This window comes from Equus asinus, chromosome 2 (genome assembly GCF_041296235.1).
Source record: "Equus asinus isolate D_3611 breed Donkey chromosome 2, EquAss-T2T_v2, whole genome shotgun sequence".
Taxonomy (NCBI): Eukaryota; Metazoa; Chordata; class Mammalia; order Perissodactyla; family Equidae; genus Equus; species Equus asinus.
Genome location: NC_091791.1, coordinates 66,156,285 through 66,176,335, shown reverse-complemented (window position 1 = coordinate 66,176,335; position 20,051 = coordinate 66,156,285). Strand labels below are relative to the sequence as shown.

Here is a 20,051-nt window from a genome sequence, read left to right as displayed (position 1 = left end):
AGTGGGTGCTGGCCTGGATGTGCCCTGAGGGCAGCTCAGCTCTGCCCTGGGAGAGACTGATGGGCCACAAACAAGCAGTCTTGGCAGAGGGAGAAGAGAACCAGGTCTTTCAAGTAGGGGCCCGGTGGCTGTCCTGCGGTACCATATAGCATCAGTGCCTTGCCCCATTGCCATATAAAACACGGTGTTCACATGAGCCAGTACCCTCCAACTCAGCAAGGGGAACCCACTTATGAACCCTGGGAGAAAATACTGAGAAAAAGAGAGAAAGTCTGCCTGGCCCTCATAGCTGCAGCCAGCCAGTGCAGTAAAGAGGAAGTGTGTCCAGAAGGCTGAGGCTGGGGACAATCTACGGTCTCTCTCCCTGGTCTGAACTCCCACTGTGAAATTCCCAGCTAGAATTTCTAGTCCTGTGACCTTGGGCAAGTCATTTACCCTCTCAGAGCTTCCATTTCTCCAAGAGTAACATGGAGATGTGATACGTACACAAGGCCATCGTGAGTATGTGTACACAACAGCCTCCAAGCCTAGCCTGGGTCGTGATAACCAGTTGTTAGGCGTCTGCTGAGTGCCTAGTATGAACTAGGTGCCTGGGATGGAGGAATGAGCAAAACAGATGGGATACTTGCCCTCATAGCACTTATGATTAGTGAGCAAACAAAGCATTACCAATATGCAAACAAATTATTACAAGTGTGTAGTACGCTGTGAAGAAGCATAAAGTGCCCCGAGAGTAGAAATCGCGTCGCCTAGCTGTGTGGGCGGGGGGGCGGGGGGGCGGGGGGGGGGAGGGGGGTCATCAGGGAAGGACTCCAAGCAGCAGTCATTGCTGTGAGAGGTAAGGATTAGAAAGAATGATACAGAAGAAATGTCAAGGGAAGGGTGTTATAGGCAAAGGAAACAGCCTTGAGGTGGAAAAGAACATGCTATGACCCAGGACTGAATGACCACAGGCCAGCAGGAGTATCTAGGAGTGTCAAGAGTCTGGGAAGCAGTTTAGGATGAGGCTCGAGGAGGCGGGCAGGGGCCAGTTTGCAGGGCCAGGTAGGCCAGGGAGCTCTCTTGCAAGAGTGTGTATGAGGCAGGTACGCTTGAGGCTACCAGTGTGGCTGGAATGGAGTGAGCAAAGGTAGACACGAGGTCAGAGCTAGGTCATTCAAGTCCTTGTAGGTCCTGGTAAGGATTTTGGCTTTTGAGTGAAATAGGAACCATTAGGAGTGGGGGAAATTGAGAAGAGTGATATAAGGTCTGAAAAATTCTAGAAAGAACATTCCAGGCATTCCACTTTCAAAACAGTGGAGTAAGCTGTTAACAGATCTGCCCTCCCACAGACAACACCTGTAAACTTTGGATATAACACAGAAAACAACAACTAGAGGGCTCTGAAAAATGACCAAAAACAGGCAGACTTTGGATGTGAAAATGTAGATGAAGGGGTGAGCATGTGCTAAGTTTCCCACTGTTATGGCTTTATCCAGGGAGCAGGCTGCAGTTGTGGCACAGGGCAGGACATGAAAAGTCCAACAGAAAAAGCTGTTCTTCTGGCCTGAAGAACCAGAGGACACAACCTAGAGCAGCCAGAACTACTGGAAAATGAGGGGGAAATCCTGGAAGAACAGCACTAGAGGGGCCGGCCCAGTGGCGCAACAGTTAAGTGCACACATTCTGCTCCAGTGGCCCAGGGTTCACCGGTTCGGATCCCAGGTGCGAACATGGCACCGCTTGGCACGCCATGCTGTGGTAGGCGTCCCACATAGAAAGTAGGGGAAAATGGACACAGATGTTAGCTCAGGGCCGGTCTTCCTCAGAAAAAAAAGAAAGGAGGATTTGCAATCTTAGCTCGGGGCTAATCTTCCTCAGAAAAAAAAAAAAGAAAAGTACTAGAAAAGGCCCAAATTCAGTCAGTTAGTAAAATCTAACCAACTCTCTGCTCAACCCCTGAACCACACACACACAGAGAAGACTCAAGACAACTTGCAGTTAAGGCTGAAAGAGCTGAGCTGTGACTGAGACGTTGCCTACTGCAAGTGACACGGTTTGTAGTTTGAGTCTAAGTGAATTGCCTGCTTAAACAAAGACATCAGCACTCTTTGGAAGAGTATAACAAATTCCAAAATTTCTACAACGTAACATTTTCAGTGTCCGGAATATAATCCAAAATCAACATATAGAGAATCAGGAAAGTATGATCCATCCTCAAGGAAAATGATAATACAGAGTCCAATCCTGAGATGACCTCAAAGTTGGAACAATCAGACAAGTACTGTAAAGCAGCCTCATAACTCTGCTCAACAAGGCCAAAGGGAATACACTCTTAATGAGCGAAGAGAGAAGAAATCTCTAAAGGGAAACAGAAACTATGAAAAGAACCAGGTAGAAATTCTAGAACTAAAAAATTCAATATCTAAAATGTTTTAAAATTTCACTGTATGGGCTTAAAACAGAATGGAGATGACAGTCAATGAGCTTAAGTAGATTAATAGGAACCATTTAATCTAAAGGAGTGAGAGAGGAAGGAAGAAGGTGGGGAGAGAGAGAGACTGAAAAACTGAAGTCTCAGGAACCTGTGGGATAATAGGAAAGGTCTAGCGTATGCGTAATTGAAGTCCTAGAAAGAAAAGAGAGGAGGAAAAGAGCAAAAGAATATTTGAAGAGATAATGGGGGAAAAAGACACTTCACTTTCCAAACTTAATGAAGTAGATAAATTTACACAGTGGCTCATATTTAAGCTACTGAAAATCAAAGATAAAGAGAAAACCTTGAAAGCAGCGGGAGAAAAAAGACACATTAAGAGAAGCAGAAAGATTCAAATAGCCACAGACTCCCCCATCAGAAAGCATAGAGGCCAAAAGAAACACAACAACATGATGAAAGAGCTGACGGGAGAAAACCTGCCAACCCAGAGTTCTAGATCCAGAGAAAATATTCTTCAATAAGGAGGGCAAAATAAAGCCATTTTTGTTTAAAAGAAAATTTAGAAAATTAGTCACCAGAAGACCCGAACTGTAAGAAATACTAACATAAGTTCTTCAAGTTGAAGGTAAATGACACGAGTTGGGCCCTTGGATCTTCCAGAAAGAAAGCACAGCATCAGGCGGTAAATACGTAGGTAAATATATAAAAGTATAAGACTATTTTTCCTCTTAGTTCCTTTACTATGCATATAACTGTTTAAAACAAAGATGATGGCATTGTCTCATGAAGTTGATAATGTATGCAGATGTAGTACCTATAAAAACTATAGCACACAGGCTGGGGGATGACAAATGTTTGCAAGAGTTTTATACTTTATGTAAAGTGGTAAAATTCAACTCTAAACTATAAAAAGTTAAGGATGTATGGTATAATCCCCAGGAGGAAAGAAAACACTTTTTTTTTTAAAGATTTTATTTTTCTCCTTTTTCTCCCCAAAGCCCCCCAGTACATAGTTGTATATTCTTTGTTGTGGGTCCTTCTAGTTGTGGCCTGTCGGATGCTGCCCCAGCGTGGTTTGATGAGCAGTGCCATGTCCGCGCCCAGGATTCGAACCAACGAAACACTGGGCCACCTGCAGCAGAGCACATGAACTTAACCACTCAGCAACAAGGCCAGCCCCGAAAGAAAACACTTTTTAAAATGCACGGCAGTATACATTAAAATGGAATTCTAAAACAGTCACTCTGGCTCCCATGTGGGCTGTAGGGGCAAAGGGTGAGGTCAGGGAGACATAGTCCAGGAGAGCGATAATGTTGGCTTGGACTAGGATGGGAGCAGTGGAGATGGCAAGAAACATCAGATTCTGGGTGTGTTCTGAAGGCAGAGTTGAAACAAATTAAAGGTTTGGATTTGTGGTGTAGGAGAAAGAGCCAAGGATGACCCTAGGCCTATGACCTAAGCCATAAGGATGGAGTTGTCATTTACTGAGATTACAACAAAGGTTCTTCTGCCCACCCTCGCCCCCCCACCCCCACCCCACACACACACATACACACCCTCGCTCCTCTGAGGCGTTTGAGACCTGCAGCAGGCCCTGTGCTTGGAGGCCCAGCTGGGCTGGAGGCCAGGAGAAGAAGAAGAGGACACAGTCATATGTCACCCACCAGAGCCCTCAAGTTGGAACAGGGATAACAGAGCATGTGTGCCTTTCAGCAAGGTTCACACCAGATCAAAAGATCATCCTTATGGGGGCTGGCCCCGTGGCTTAGTGGTTAAGTTTGGCATGCTCTGCTTCGGCAGCCCAGGTTCACTGGTTCAGACCCCGGGCCTAAACCACTCGTCAGCCATGCTGTGGAGGCATCCCACATACAAAATAGAGGAAGATTGGCACAGATGTTGGCTCAGCGCTGACGTTCCTCAAGCAAAAAACAAGGAGGATTGGCAACAGATGTTAGCTCAGGGCCAATCTTCCTCAGACAAAAAGGAAAAAAAATCATCCTTATGGCTTCTTCTAGCTTCCAGAGCCCCATCTCCATGAGATGCTTTCCAGCTGGGAAGTAACTGAGAAGTAATTGCTGATATTCACAGAGATGGCAGAAGCCTCAGCCCCAGCTCCTGGAAATGAATTAGAGACAAGGACGAGGTTTAGCAAGGGAGAGCAGCCCTGCTTCTCATTAGCAATTGCAAATAAGATGACAGGAAATGTTTCTGCCGTGAGGATGGTGTCTGCCTGGAAAACACCTATCCAGTTTGGGGGCCAAGTGGAGACTCTGAAGCAGGACTCAGGAACCTGGGTTAGGGTAGGGCTCTAGGATCGACTTGCCCAAAGTCACCGAGCAGATTGGCTGTGACCCGGCTGAGCCTCACTCTCCAAATCTGTTAAATGGAAAGAGGCTGCAGGACTCAACTCTGGAGCTGGACAGTCATTTCTCCTTTGTGTGAGGCTCTTTTTGCAGCCAGACAGGCTGGGTCCCACCATCTCAGGTAGCACAGACTCACAGAGCTGGGGATGGGGTGGGGGCACAGCAGAGAGCACTAACCGGAGATCTGCTTCTGCCTGCAGCCTTCCCCAGCCTGACCCTGAGACCCTGGCTCCATCCCAAGCAGCAAGGGCTAGCACTTACTGAGTTCTCAATTGTCCCTTTGTGCACATTTATTTAATCCTCACAACAACCCTGTGAAGTAGCTACTGCTATTAGCCCATTTTGCAGAGGAAGAAAGTAAGGCCCAGAGAGGCCACCCAGCCTGCCAAGGCCACAAAGCAAGCAAGTTGCAGAGCCAGGAGAGTGAACACAGTTTGATTTTAAAACCTGTGCTCCTCACCACCATGCTGTCCTGCCTTTCAAGGCTGGTGGGTCTCCTTGACTCTGCTCACGGACTTCCAGAACCATAGAGGTTTTGGCAATTAGCCCATGGAAGGATCCCAGGCTCTGAAGTCCCACAGACTTGGGTGTAAATCCTAACTCTACCACTGATGGCTGTGTGACTCTGAGCCTGTTTTTGCATGTGTGTGTGTGTGTGTTTAAATTAATTATAGATTTGGCACAGATTTGCTCTAAGGAAGAAAGCAGACCTGGGTACAAGGTACCAGGCCCTGTCTGAGGGTCAGTTCCTCTCCCCTCCTCTGCAGCCCCATCTCTGGCCCAGGCCTCTGAGCACCCCCGGAGCTCCTTGAAATACTCTCTCCCCTCCAGGCTCCCCTGTGCTTTTCCTGACCTAGCACCAAGGCCTCATCTGCTGAGAAGCCCTTCTCTCCCCCAACGCCCCTCGCCCATGCATCCGTGCTCCTTCCGGGACACCTGCACCTCCAGGTGTTGCCCCTGCGTGGCCCTCTTTTTCCATCCGGAAATGCAGCACCCCATGGCTGCCTGGTCTTTGGGGGTTTTCCCTTCCCTGCTAAAGGTGGTGTTTGAGGAAGACCAAATTCCGCAGCCCGGCGTTCAAGGCACTCCTTACCCTTGCACCCTGGAGAAACTGACCTCATGTCTGTGACCTCCCAGCCTCCATTTTCCCTACACACACAAAAGCCTTTGCCCAAACTCTACTCCCCGAGCCCCCACCCAGGGGCAGGAAGAGGGGATGGATTCTGAAGTACAAGGATATTCTGGCTAGAGCTGCCCTGGGGACAGACCATGAAAGAAAGTCCTGAGGCCAAGGCAGGGGTGTCCAGTTACTGGAGAGGTAATCTGATTATATCTAGTCAGGGTGGGGGTGGGCTGGTGAGGGGGAGGAGGAGCCTGGAGCCTGAAAAATGGAAAACAAATGCAGATGCTGAAGCCAGAGATGGGAGCAAAACAACAAGGGGCCAGAACACAGTGGGAACAAACGGGCCTGGATACCAAGCCCAGCTCTACATGGTCTGCACCTGCCAGTCGGTGATCCTGCGCAGGAGACTAGTGTCTTATTCTCAAGTCAGGCCAAGCCACCCAGGCCCCCAGGCTTGTTGGGATGATTCCAAGCAAAAGCATAGGGAAAGCAGGCCAGGGTCCCAGCTCCGCCCTGTCTGTGCATCCTAAGTGCCACTTCCCTGCCTCCCCTCTCTGTGCACAGAGCCAGGCAAAGTGGTCTCCACCCCACCCTGGGGGCTGGCGAGTGCCCCATGACTGCAGGCTGCCGGTCTGTCAGCCTGAGAGAGTCTGCCCCAGGGAGGCTCCTAACTGAATCAGTTTCACAAATCAGCTCATGGGCTTCATTGATCTTTTTCACTCTTGATATTGTCACTGTCGCTTTCTGAGCTGTGCCTCCTCCAGCCACCCCATGCATTGTGCTCAGCCAGCTGGAGAGAGAGGAGAAACACTATGAGATGAAGAAACACTGAGTGTATAGCCAGGAAGCCCCATGGGAGGGAGCTGGTGCCCAGGAAGGTGAGAAGGACGGGGCTAGGAGAGGGTCAGGGCTAACAGCCTGAACCAGACCTCATGGACCCTGCGATGCCCATGGAGGCACTCGTGGGAGTGTAGGGCAGAAGGGTTCCTAGAGAGCCATCTGGCTGGGGCCTCCAGCAAGTCACTCCAAGACCCCTCTGGGCCTCAGATTCCTCCCCTGTAAGGATCATAACAATAGTTTGCCCTTCACAATTGATTCATTTTACCTGTGTGTGTGGAACACCTACTCTATTCCAGGCATGGTGCTAGGCACAGGGAATGGTGGCAAGCAAAGACGGGCCTTTTCTGGCCCTCCTGGGGCAACTAGATAGGCTGTCCTCCCCTGCATAACCCCCTCATGGAGCACAGAGACGAGCTGGGGCGGCTGACATTCATCGGAGAAGCTCATGAACAAGTGTCAGATTGCAGCAGTGGTAAGGGCTGGCAGAGGAAGGAGGCCCATGTGCCGTGCAGGCAGATGGCTGAGGGGACGCACTGAGGAAGCAGCGCCTGAGTTGAGATGCAAAGGATGAGGTGGAGCTATCTAAATGAAGAGGCAAGAAGAACATTCCAGGAAAAAGCCTTGTGTCCTTGACTGAAAGCTGGAAGTGCTTAAAGCTGAACGCTGTGGCTAGAGGCCCAGAGAGGGGGTGGGCCAGATGAGGCTATGCCAGGAGCTCCTGACCAGCGGCTTCCTAAGTGTTTGTCAGTGCTGTGAGAAATACATTTTGCGTGGAGACCCAGAACATAGAACACACACATGTACACACACGTATAATTACCTGCGTACATCAATTTTAAAAGATTGATGAAATGAAGTGACTCTTGCCACTTAAATGTGACCCACTCTGAGGGTTTCTGTTCTGTTTCTATTCTAGCCTGCTCTATCACTTTGATTTCAGAAAATGCAGGTCCCCAGCCACGACGTTGATTTCCCAGCCCCTTAATGAGCTGTGGCTGCAGGTTAAGACACACTGTGCTTTGTGGGTCCTCACAGGCTGCCATCAGGAGTGCATCTTTATCCCACAAGCAATGAAAGCCCTAGTTCTCTTCTGCAGGGCCAGCTAATGAGACTTGCATTTTGAAAAGGTCACCCTGGCTGCTATGTGGGAGTCGATGGCAGGAGGCTGCACTGAAGGCAAGGAGACCAGAGGGAGGGTGCTGCAACAGCCAGGAGAGAGGGTGGTGGCTTGGATTTCACAGTTTTGCAAAGCAAATGAGGTCATAGGTATGAAAATTTTTGTGCCAATTAAAAAACTGTTTCATGAGAAGTTGCACTATGAATCTCCAAATCTAGATCCAGGCGACTTGAGTACAAATACCAGCTGCTTCGCTTCCAAGATGTACCATCTTGGGGGATCACTTTGCACAACGGGTCTCAGTTTCCTAACTGTAAAATGGATCGTGAGAGTCCCCACCCCCTAGAGCCGCTGCCAGGTTTAGATACAATGGTGCCTACCCTCAGCCATATGCCTGACCTGTGGCAAGAACCCAGTAAATCACACTTATTGCTATGAATAGAAACTTCCAGAACTTAGCCAGTCCTCAGGATGCGCTCCAAGTCCATTCAGTGCCAGGCACAGGAGATGACGAAGAAGAAAGTCACACAGCCCCTGCCCTGTGGGAACTCCTGGTCCAAGAGGAATTTCTAGAGCCATTAATGGATTTATCTCGGTTGAACTGACTGTGAATCTGTGAGTGAGCTGCCCAGTTCACCTCGTCAAGCCCTCCCATTTATAGGCGAGCAAACTGAGGCCCAAACCACCACCTACAGTTCATTTTTAAACAGGTTGCGCCTTCATCTGAACATTTTCCTGGAGCCTCTTACTTGAGCTCAGTTTACTCTGCAGGGAGCTGAGGCAGTCCTGGTGTTTCTTGTATGTGTGTGGCATCTCCAACATACAGCCCCACTCTCCCCCTCCAAAGCTTCTGTGGGGCAGATTTATGGAGAGGCCAGAGCTCTGTGCTGGCTGTGTAGCCAGGAGCTGACACAACCAGGCAGGCTGTCTGCTCCCTGCAAACCAAGCTCAAGCAAGCAGATGGGGATGGCAGCTGGGGCCTCCCTGTTGGGGAGCATCGCCACTTCCCTTCACACCTCTGAGGCTCCCTTAACTGGCCATGAGCAAGAGAGTACAGGTCTGCACTGCCCACCCTTGGGCTGGGCTCTGGGCACCTGGCATGCATGCAGAGAGAAGGTAAAACCTCACCCCAGCACCCTCTCAGCAGCCAAGCCTCACTGGCCTGGATTTCTGAGCCGTGTGGCCCCTGACCATCAGGGCACTCTCTCTCTGACAACCTGCCAGGTCTTCATCCAACAAACTGCTTTCTCTGCTCCTTGGCCCACTGCCTGGGGGCAGGAGACTGACTCTCAGGTTTGTACGACTGGTTCTGTCTCTCTCCCTATCCTGCTGTCTTCACTCCTCTGTATCCACCGGTTAATGGCCCTCCTGTGTCTCCGACTCCATGGGCCTCTGGCCTGTCTCTCACCTGTCTCTCTAAGTCTGGGCAGATCTCTCGGGCTCTGTCTGGGGGTGTTTCTCTTTGCGCCTCTGGCTTAGCATCTCTGTGGCTGTTTGGGAATTCTGCTCTCGGTTGTCCTCAGTGGCTCTCTCTGTATCTTGGATTACTCTTTGCTTTCCTTCTTGCGTTTGCTCGTCTCTGTGTTTCTCTCTCTCTTCAGCTTTGTGTGGCTGAGCGTCTCTCTCTGTTACCCACCTGGGGCGGGAATGGGAGGTGTCTCCCTCTGGCTCTCAAAGTACCTGCCTTTTGGTGAAGGGCTGTCCTTGGAATGAGCCAAACAGGCAGCAAAAGTCACCTCCCCACCTTCCCATCCCTCCCTCAAGTCCCTACCAACATACCTGCTTCCTTAAGCTTTGTGTGGGCAAAATGCCCAGGAGACCTTGACTCTGCTAGGCAAGCTGCCCCTCCACACTCTCCGCAGTCAAAGTGCTAACTCTGCTGCCCTCAACCAGCCTTCAAAAGCTGCTCCCACACCCCTCAGCTGTGTGACCTCAGGCAAGTCACTTAACCTCTCTGTACCACACTCCACCCAAAGGTTCTCTACACAGCATCACGCTGCCTTCTCAACTGACCCCTCCTATAGAGGATAATTGGGATGAATTAGCCTCGGAAGCCCTCCTCATTGAAGGAGGAAAACCCGAATGTGCCAGTGTGTAATCTCCCCCCGCCTCCCTAAGAGGAATCTGCACTGGGGCAGTGAGGCAGCCCTCTGCCTGTCAGGTGTGGGATCAGCCACTTTACCCGGAGAAGAGTCCAGCTGTCTTTCAGCTCCTTGCGAGACAAGAAGGAAAGAGACATGTTCCTTAAGAGGCTATTGTTCCATCAACCTAACTGCAGCCATAGATAGCACACCGAAGCTGGGAAGATCTCATTTGATCACCCTGATTCGGTGCCTTTCCCATGGCAGGAGGAAAATGGAAGCAACTGTATCTGATGCCTCATGTCTGAGGGAGGAAAACCCCAGCTGGTAATAGGCCTCTACTTGTTTACAGGCATCCTCACAGATGCTCCCAGCATCCAGGAGAGGCCGTAGGGGGTGATGCACATGGTCTATGTGGGCAGGATTTCTGGACAAGGGGCGCCTGGACCACACGGTCAGCAGAGCTGCAGCAGACATTTGCAGACACCATGCTCTGGCCCAGGGGCTGTGCTGAGACCAAAGACAAGCTCCCTGCCTCCAGCCATGATAGGAAAGCTTTCATAGCACAACCTCACACTAGGCACTTGACATACGATGCTCTGTTAGTGCTCACAACCTCCAATGAGGTAGCTGCTAGTATTGGCCCCCATTTTACAGGTGGGGAAGGTGAGGCACAGCCAGAGTGAGTAACTGGCACAGGGCCACCCAGTCACCCAGATAGACTTGAGCCCAGGTAGTCTAGTTCCAGAGTCTGTGCTCTTGACTACTGTGTGGTACATGCAGACTAGGAGGTAGAGCAGATAAGCCAGCCGGTAAATTCAGTGTGTGATGCCTGTGCCTGTGAGGACTTCTCAGGGAGAAAGAGAGGCCTCCGCGATCCTCGTGTTTTGGTTCTCCTAATATATATTTTTTTAATGTCAAAACAGGGTTACCAGCACTGTGGATGGTTTTAAATGTTTACATTTCACAAATTAATTCTTTTCGTCCTTTGAATACAATGCAATAAAAATTACACTCTTTCTAAGACAGTTACATCGTTTACAACAATCGTGTGATTTCACAGTGCACTCCAAGCAATGTGGGCTGATGACAGGGCAGAAGATGCAAATTGTAGATGATGGTTGTTATGAGTGTTGCTCCGAAGCCACAAGTTTAACCTCTTTAGGGGATGACATCCTAAGTCTGATCTGAAGGGATCACCTGATGATGCTAGCTTTGAAGACGGAGGAAGGAGTTCATGAGCCAAGGAATAGATTTCTGATCTACAGAACTGTAAGATACTAAATGTGTTGTTTTAAGCTAAAAAAAAGTCTAATCTGGAAACCTCCCATGAACCTGAGGCCCTGTCGCCCCTCTCTCACACTCCCCTGAGTGGTACTACATACTTACAAGGAACAGAAATAGTTTAGGAAGAAAGTGTGATCAATTCTCTCAGGGGTAAGGATTGGGAATCAATCAAGGAGGGCTTCAGAGAAGTGATCACCACTGAGCAGGGGTTCCATAGGATGAGTAGGAAGGGGAAAGAGCATTTCAGGCAGAGGGGAAAGCCTGTGTAAATGTTCAGAGTTAGTAAACGGTCCGTGTTGGGACACATGCATGGTTCAGGTTTACCTGGATTAAAGTGCAGAGGAAAATTGCGGGTAATGGGGAAGATAAAGCCAGAAAGGTAGGCAGAGACCAGGTCAGTCAGGGCCTTAGAGGCAAGGCTTTCTCTGTAGGAAAGAGAATGGAAGGGAAGAACCTGGAGTTCACTTTCTTGGAGGAAGTTTCGAGTACCCAGAAAACGTTTAGCCTGGAGCTAGAAGCCTTCAGGGAAGACAAGACTGTGCTAATTTCTACAGGACGGCATTTTCATGTTTGCGAAGATCTTTAATTCCCACCCCAACACAGGGCTTAGGACACACACAGAAGTTAGAAAAGTGACGGGCACAGTTTAAGCTAAAGATGACGATTAAAGGTGTCCAAGAATGAAACGGGCCACTGAAGTGATAATGAGTTCCCCGTCATTACAGGTATTTAAGCAGAAGCCAGAGGGCCACCTGGCAGAGACGTTGACAAGAGATTCAAACATCAGATAAGAGCTGGACTGATTTCTGGGTTTTCTTCCAGCCCTGAAAATCTCAGACACTATTTTGTCTTGTATTAGAATAGATTCAAGACTTGCCTTTGGGGGGAAATAGTAATCAAAATGTAAATACCACGGGAATAATAGATTTGGCCTAATTATCAGCGATTACTCAGAGTTTGTCATTATTTCCGTACAATATATCCCAAAGTTCCGGAAAACAAATCAAAGAAAATACCATGCCGATGCCATTAATAGAAGCAAAACACTTCAAGACGAGAATTTAATTTACTGGGTGAGTTCTTGAGGCACGTTTTGTTGATGAATATTTATAAAAGTGGGTTAGGCTGGACCTGGTAATGATTGCACAAAATTTTAATGCTGTCCCCCTCATTAATTTACTTTTAATGAATGACTTGGTAAAGCGTAACCATTTGTACGTAATGATTTCATTAATGGCTGTGGCATATGCAACCGTTTTTCACACGTTTGAATGTCACTTGAATAAAATGATACCTTAAATTATACAGTATAATAAAGTATGTTTGTGGAAACACGACAAGCTTCTGCCTCTTTGTACTCAGGCTCCGGGAATCTGTTGTAGGACTGGAGGGACGGGTTGCTTCTTCCGTATCTGTGGTTTCTCTCAGGAGCAGTCCCTGGGCTTGCGCCCCAAGAACTCGACGTGAAAACTCGGAGCCAGAGAGCACAGCGAGCCGCTCATAACCCCCTGCTCCCCTTGCCTCAGCTTTGGGATTCGCTTAAACACCTGCTGCAGCAGAGCAGAGAGCTACCCAGATTATCCCGTATCAGGAGGGCACCTGTGGGCAGGACCAGGCCTGGAGCGGGGCCTGGAGAGAGGCGGGGACTGGCGAAGGCCTGAGAAAGGATACCCTGCCTGCCTGCTCATCCAGCTGTCTGGCTCTCCCCTGCTTCCAGCATTGGTCCTAAGAGCTGCCATGCCAACAGACTTCCTTAGTTTCATTGAAACCATTTTGCGAGAACAGAGAGCCTACTCCTATTTAAAATGGGCCCCCTTCGTGATTCCTTAGCTCAGCCCCCTATTTCCAGAGAGCGCTTATCCAGTTTGTTTATTTTGTTTATTTGTTATTTGTTTAGTACAAAGACCATGCCACTAGTGCTCACTATTGAATTCCCACCCCCGGAACATGAACAAATGATAAGGAAATATTTCTTGGCAGAGAGAGAGGAGGGAGGGAGGAAGGGAAGAAAGATGAGAGGCAAGGAGGGAAAAGGAGAGGAAGGAAGACGGGGAGGAGCAGGCAGAGGAGGAAGGAAGAGAGAGAGACCGACTGAATTAGGTTTGAAGTATGAAGCAAAGCCCCCTCGCCAGAGACAGAAATGCTGGGATCAACGCTCTGTGGAGCGGCCATTTCACTTCCTGTCACCAACCATCCTTCCCTTGGTGGGCCCATGTCCCTGCTCCAGGTCTCATCACCCCTGCTCCCCATGGTTTCTTCTGCCCTCCCGTCATGAAAGTGGTCCTGGAAATGCACAAGTTGTTTGGACAACAAGGAAAACAATATTCTTCTGCAGGTGTACGATGGTATGTGGTTTTCAAAGTGTTGTTCTATCTTTGATCTCAAATTCTTGCCAGTCCAGTCTCTCTCACAGGGTTCTTTCAATATTCCCATTTTTCTCCAGTGGAAGCGGACTCCATGGAATTAAATGCTGCCTCGAGGTCACAGAGCCAGGAAATGGCCGAGCTAAGAAGACTTCAACTCAGGTCCTGGGTTATGCAGTTGAACAGCTTTTAATGTTTCTCAGCCACTTAATAGGTTACCTCTCCCAAGGCTGTTTGAGTTTTAAAAAAGAACTAAAAAGAGAGTGAAGTGTATAATCCAAAGGAATGAATTGTGAATAGTAAAATGTCAGGTACAAAAGCATATGCACAGGAAAGACTGGCACTAGGGCAGGAGGAACAAGGTGGTCCCAGAAGAGTCTCAGCACACAGGCTTTTATGGTCAACACGTCTGGTTTCAAATCTCTTCCATTCCACTTACTAACCCAGTGATCTCCAGCCAGCGGTTTCCGTTTCCTGAGTCTATTTCCTAATCTGTGGAATGGGGATGATAATCTCCTCAAAAGGTGGATGCAAGACTGGCATACGTAGAAATTGGCACACGGGGGGCAGTCAGCAAAGATTAGCAACATTGCAGGGAGTGTCAAAGGAACGGGCCCATCCACACCTGGCCTTGGCAGGAATCAGGGTGCTGAGCCCGTCCTCGCCCCCAGCTGTGCAGGGGAAGGAGAGGGGCTCCAGGCCTGCTGCTCCAGGCCTCTCTGTGCCCAGCGTGGGGCTGGACTCACCAGCTAGGAGGGGCCGGGGCACCTACAGCTCTGCTGCAGCCCTGTCTCCTCCATCCTCCGAGTCTTCCCCGACCTCCTAGGAGGAGATTTATGGAAAGATTAAGGGGCCTTTTTTTCAATATCTATTAATATTCATGGCAGTCTTCACAGCCATCTGCTTTTAACGATTTTGTTTGCAAAGACCTGAGATTAAAATATGGCCTGCTAGTGCTCTGAAGCATCTGAACTGAAGGCGATAAAACAAAGGCCTTTTCAGGAGCTCTGAGCTGGCCTGTCACTCTACCTGCAGCAGGGAGACTAATGGCTAGTGGGAGGGAGGGGCGGCGGAGGGCGCTCAGACCTGCCTGAGAGCAGATCCGAGGGCAGTGCTCCCCCTCTGCCAGCAGGGTTAATTAGGGAGGATCACAGCCCAAGCCCCCTCCACCACTACCTTGCACAGGGGCCCTGGGGTGACAGAGCTTGACGAGGGCTACGGCACAGGGGACACTCAGGGCTTTGAGGGCTCCAAGCCCTGGGTCAGCACTCTGGAGACAGTGCTGTCAGCGCTGGAAATGTCCAGGGGTCCAGGGAGGGCAGGGCGAGCCCGTCGCTGTGAGGCTGTGACCCAAACCCAGCAGCGTTGCACGGCAGCGCTCCTGTGCATCAGTGCCATGCAATCTAAAGCCTGGTGCCTTTGTTCAGACTTCCAGCGTCAGTCGTTTCAATGGAGTTCGGTGGGGGGAACTCCCATCTGCCCACAATATCTCAGGGTGCCCTTGGCCCAGCTGGTGTCCCTCTCGTGGCCTCATCCAGGAGAGGAGTTTTCAGGGAGCTCCAAGGAGGTGGCCTAGGGACAAGGAAGGGACAGTCAGCGGGACCCGGGCCAGCATGTGTGGCAGAGCAGATGGTGCCCACACAGCTCCAGCGGGGGCCTCTCCGAGCCCTGCAGCGGCACTGAGCCGGCCTCCAAGCCTCCCACCCCAGCAGCCCCAGGTCCTTCTGCCCTGTGTCTCAAGGCTCCACCTCAGAGTTCCTCTGCTGCTCAGGATTGTGGGAAAACCAGCAGAATGTGAGTCACTTCTCTCCTTAGACAGGCACCTCTCCTCTCTGGCTCTCTTCGCTTCTAGGTTCCACACTTACAAAGCATCCCCAGAGGGCAAATGTCCAGTTCCTGGACAGGCAGGTGGACAGAGACAGTGGGTCTCCACCTGCCTGCCCAGCCTCCTCCCTTGCCAACAGGGCACCTCTGGGCCAACTTCCCATCCCGGCCCCCACCCTCCCTCCTTCCAGGTGTGGTCAACCCCCCTCTTTGCCAACCTGCCGGCCCACAAATACCAGGAAACACTCCCTTGCTGCTCCTCACACAGGAGACTTTCAAAACAGCATCTCCCCCAGGGACTGCGTTAGGCCAACAGGAAAGATTGTCTTAAATCTCACAGATTTGGGAAATCCTTCCTCTCATTCCCCTCCCGTGGAGACTGCGTATGGTTCTAGAGCAGAGCCGCCTTTCTAGAACGCAGCTGCCCTACTCTATAGACTGGCAACTCCACCTGCCAACTCCACCCTCTGTGGCCCCACACGGCCCACCAACGTAAATGGTGTCTTCTGCCAGGCTCTCAGGGCCCAAGTGTGGGACAGAGTGGCTGACAAGCCGCATCGCCTTCTCTGAGAACTGCTCAGCACCCACAGTCCTGTGAGGGGCGGCAGTGCTTTACCCACCATGGGTCTCCTCCCTGCTTGTCCCTGGCCTTCCTCCATTCTGGCATTACTCACCGGACTGTAACCCTTCAGTGGTCTCAGCTTCTACAGGAAAACCCACCCCCTCACAATGAAGCACAGTCTGTTACCATCAGGCCCTGCCTACCTTTCCAGAATCTTCTCCCATCTAAACCTCTTCTTGATACCCCACACTAACCTCCATTCACACCAAACATGCAACATTCATGGGATATGCACGCCCTGCCATAACTCTGAGCCCTTGACCATGCTGTTCTGCCTTCCTGAGGTGTGTTCTTCTTTTCTTCCAAGTTTCAAGGCCCAAATATCCAATATCACCTCCTCCATGAGCCTGACCTGTAAGGTAAGAACATTGCAGAACAGAAAAGTTGAATGACTTGCCTGAAGTCACACAGCTGGTAATGTGATAGTGCCAAGATTCAAACCCAGGCATTCTGGCCCCAGAGCCTGAGCACTTACCCACCCCACCACACTGGTCCCGCATGCCCACATCACACAGGACATCAATGCAGTGTAAGAGAGGGACAAGAGAAAACGGGCTACGGATCCACCTGTGTGTCTTCCCTGCTACCCTGAGCAGACCCCTTGCGTGCCTGTATCCCGGTACCCATCCCGGAGTCTGGTACAACATGGGGGTGGAAAGGCTTCTGAACAATCCAATGAAGGAGTACTCACCTGTTGAGGGGGGGCGGTGGTGCATGTCCACAAGAGGGTGTGCGTGGGCAGGAGTCTGTGAAGGGGTGAGAATGTGAGGCTACGAACAGCAGCCTCACATGTGGGAGATTGTGTGAGCAAGTCTGTGCTGGTGTGTACAGCACGGGAAGGCCTCTGTGTGTGAGAAGATACAGGAGTGTGTTTGTAGCACGTGTGTGTGTCAGGATGTGTGTTGAGAGAGAGGGTGGTGAGGGGATGAGGAGCGAGCATAGGTGGCAGCGTGTCGGCGCGTGAAGGAGTGTGTGCCAACCGCCGGGTACTGGGCGCGCAGGTGTCCGCGGACATGCTGCAGCCACCACAGGGGTGCAGGCCCAGCTCAGCCGCAGGAACAGTTAAAGGCCCTCCACTGTGCTGCTCTGTCATTGATATTTTCACAAAGTTGTCACAGAGAAATATCATTTTTCTTCCTCCTTTATTTCATTTTCTTTGGGATATAGTAATTAACAAAAGCCATTAGATGCCAGGAAAACTGTTTCTTTTGAAGTTTCTACAGGGCTGTCACCCGGGAGATAAAGGCAGATTATTCAGTCTTGACATTGTAATTGTGGACGCCAGAGAAAAGCCTGGATTAGATGCTTCACAGCCCCGCGGAAGGAGGAGGCCGCCAGGAGGACAGGGGGGCCGGCGGGAGGGGGACCACCAGCGGGGGGGTCAGCTCGCCACATGGTTGGCTTCATTTTGAGTTGGACAGTCCCCAAATCACACAATGTTAGACAGAAAGGAAGCATGCTCCCTACGGAGGTGGAATAATCTAGAAGTCAGGAGCCAAGCTCCGGAGCCTGCTAGCTCTCCCACCCAGGGCTTTCCAGCAGTAGCTTGCCCCACCTTGACCGGTAGGATGCTCCTTGCCCCCCAACTGGATGACGAGCTCCTTGAAGGTGGGGCTGGGTCTTCTCAGTGGTGGCATCTTCAGCCCCTGCCACCAAGAATGGCACACGACAGGCACGGGGTGTGTGCCTCTTGCAGGAGTGAGCCCTGGGTTCTGGTCCTGACTGCACCCACTCACTGTGGCTTGGCCTTCAGAGAAGGCAGGAAAGGTGAGGGTGCAGGGGAGGTCACCTACCTTCTCAGAGCCCACACAAGCCCCCTCACAGACCTCCCGAGGGCAGTGCCACCTGGTTGCCAGGAGGGGGCGCCAACCAGAAAGAGACTGAGTGGGACAGGACGGAAGAGGCCCCAGCCTGGAGAGCAAGAGACCAGCTTTTTAGTGGGGGCAGAAGGGCCATAATCCAGATGGCCTGGAGAGTAGGTTCACTCTTAAGACTGGAAGCTTCCAAAAAGCAGGGATCCACATTGCCTGATTTCTTGGGTCTGTTCTGAACCTAGTTATGACCTTGAAATTCAGCTTATCCAAGCCAGTTATGAGTGGTGCTCTCCGTACTCCATCCAGCCCACAGGCAAGCCCTCACAGCGTTAAATAATAATCATACAATTATTAACTGTGCTGGCCAGGGTCCAACCAGGAACCTATAAAGTACTCTGGGTATTTAAAGCAGAGGGAATTTAACACAAGGACTGTTTACACAGGAGATGAAAAGACCAACAAGGCAATCCAGAGACTAGCAGCAGCAACAAGTCCTTGGAGGGGAAGGCAGGAGGTGGTGTTACCAGAGCCCAGGGGCCACGATGACCTGACAACCAGAACCTCAGGGGGTCACCGAGAGACATGGGCACTGCCAGAGAGGGTGCCCGAGGCAGAGAGATGGGGCAGGCACCCCAGCTTCCCTGCCTCCCACCCTCTCACTTTCCCATCTCCATCCAGAGCCTCCCACTGACTCAACACAACTGACCTGGGAACCTTAATGGGCCAGCCCCCCAAGACATAGAGCAGAATAGGGGGAGGGGATCTAAGGGCAAATTAACCAAGGGCTGGCACCTTTGCCAACATTTTAAACTCTCAAGCTGGATTTCTCCTGAAAAGGACAAAATTGGGCCTGCTTACCCAAGTGGCAGCAAACATCTGGAGGTGACAGAGACTGTCCCCTTCAGAAGGAGCATGCTCTTCTCCAGTTTTTCCCGGTTCCCATCAGACCCCCCTTATCCATTCATGGTACCTGGTGGTATTCAAATCAATGTATCCATTTTGTAGAGAGAGAAACTGAGGCCCAACCACGAAAAAGTGATTTACCCAGGGTTCCATGATGGATCAGGAGCAGAGGCAAGACCAGAACTTAGATGGCCTGGATTATATTCCCTAAGTGCTGAGTTGATGAGCAAAGAGGGGAAAGCGTTTGTGAAGTGACCATATCTGCCAGTGGGGAAATGAGTCGGATCTCCCAGACCAGCTTTGGCAAAAGAGCAGTGCAGGCGCTCCTGGGTCCACTAGCCAGTGAGCTTTGAAAGGAGGACAGCGGGAGAAACGCCAGTAGCGATGACAAGGACAGGACTCTGGTGGCAGAGGCTGTTCTGAGCCTGGCACTCTGGCACTCAAGTGCTACGTGACCACAGCGAAGTCCCTCTCAGTGCTCTATACACAAGCAGGTGGGACCAGATGCCCTCTTGCAGACCTCCCCACTCCACCAGGCCTGGACTTTATTTCCTCGGCAGAGGTGAAAAGGAACCATCCTCCTGGAGAAGCCAGCTGAGTGCACGAGGGTCCTTAAAAAGGAAGGTCGAGGGGAGACATTGGGAAATATAAATCTGCCGGCACGGCTCTCTCAGAAAGGGTTTTAATTAATTGTTTTTATACGACATAAGAGCAACTCATTACTGAACAGCTTTGATTTGTGACACCTGCATTATAGATGATTTTTAAATTAACATTTCCCCAATAAAAGGTGTCAGTAGAGAGCTGAAGGCGCCCAGAGAAGTATAAAAGGATAATAGTATGAAAATACAAATAAACACCAGCCCAGCCTAACAAAGGGGGCTGCTTAATCAATTTCACAATTAATTAAGGCTGCCTGGGGTAGCTGAGGCCCTGGAGGCAGTTGGAGCTACTGGATTGAGGCTCAGGCATGAAATGCTAGGAGGAGGGGAAGCATTGGAGGCTTAGAGAGAAAGGCAATGACGATGAAAGATGCTCTGTCAGGCTTCCGCTTAACGGGAGGGACACAGGAGGAACATCTGTTCTGGTGAGTGTGCTTTCTTCCCGTGTTCTCCTGGATCTGTCATTCACCCGTTCAGTGAGTATGTTCAGTAAGTACTCACAGAGCTCCTACCGCATGCTCCAGGTGGAGCAATGAGCCGAGACAAAGGCACCAAGCTGAGAGAGAGGAAGTGGTGCCTTGGAGACGCTGAGAGCCCCGTATGTCTGTTCCAGAAAAAATGAAGGGCAAAACAATA

The 20,051-nt window shown here is 50.6% G+C and overlaps 1 protein-coding gene and 1 long non-coding RNA gene across 2 annotated transcripts in view; both read right to left on the bottom strand.

Moving 5' to 3' along the window:
• The window catches only part of RPS24 (ribosomal protein S24), a 253,477-nt gene that overhangs the window by 23,776 nt on the left and 209,650 nt on the right, over nt 1-20,051 (bottom strand). The window lies entirely within an intron of this gene.
• The window catches only part of LOC123281859 (uncharacterized), a 29,309-nt gene continuing 20,234 nt past the window's right edge, over nt 10,977-20,051 (bottom strand). Inside the window, exons 2-3 of the long non-coding RNA XR_011495893.1 lie at nt 16,231-16,388; nt 10,977-15,162 (exon numbers count right to left, since the gene is read on the bottom strand). This is a non-coding gene — a long non-coding RNA (uncharacterized lncRNA). The remainder of the gene's footprint in view (nt 15,163-16,230; nt 16,389-20,051) is intronic.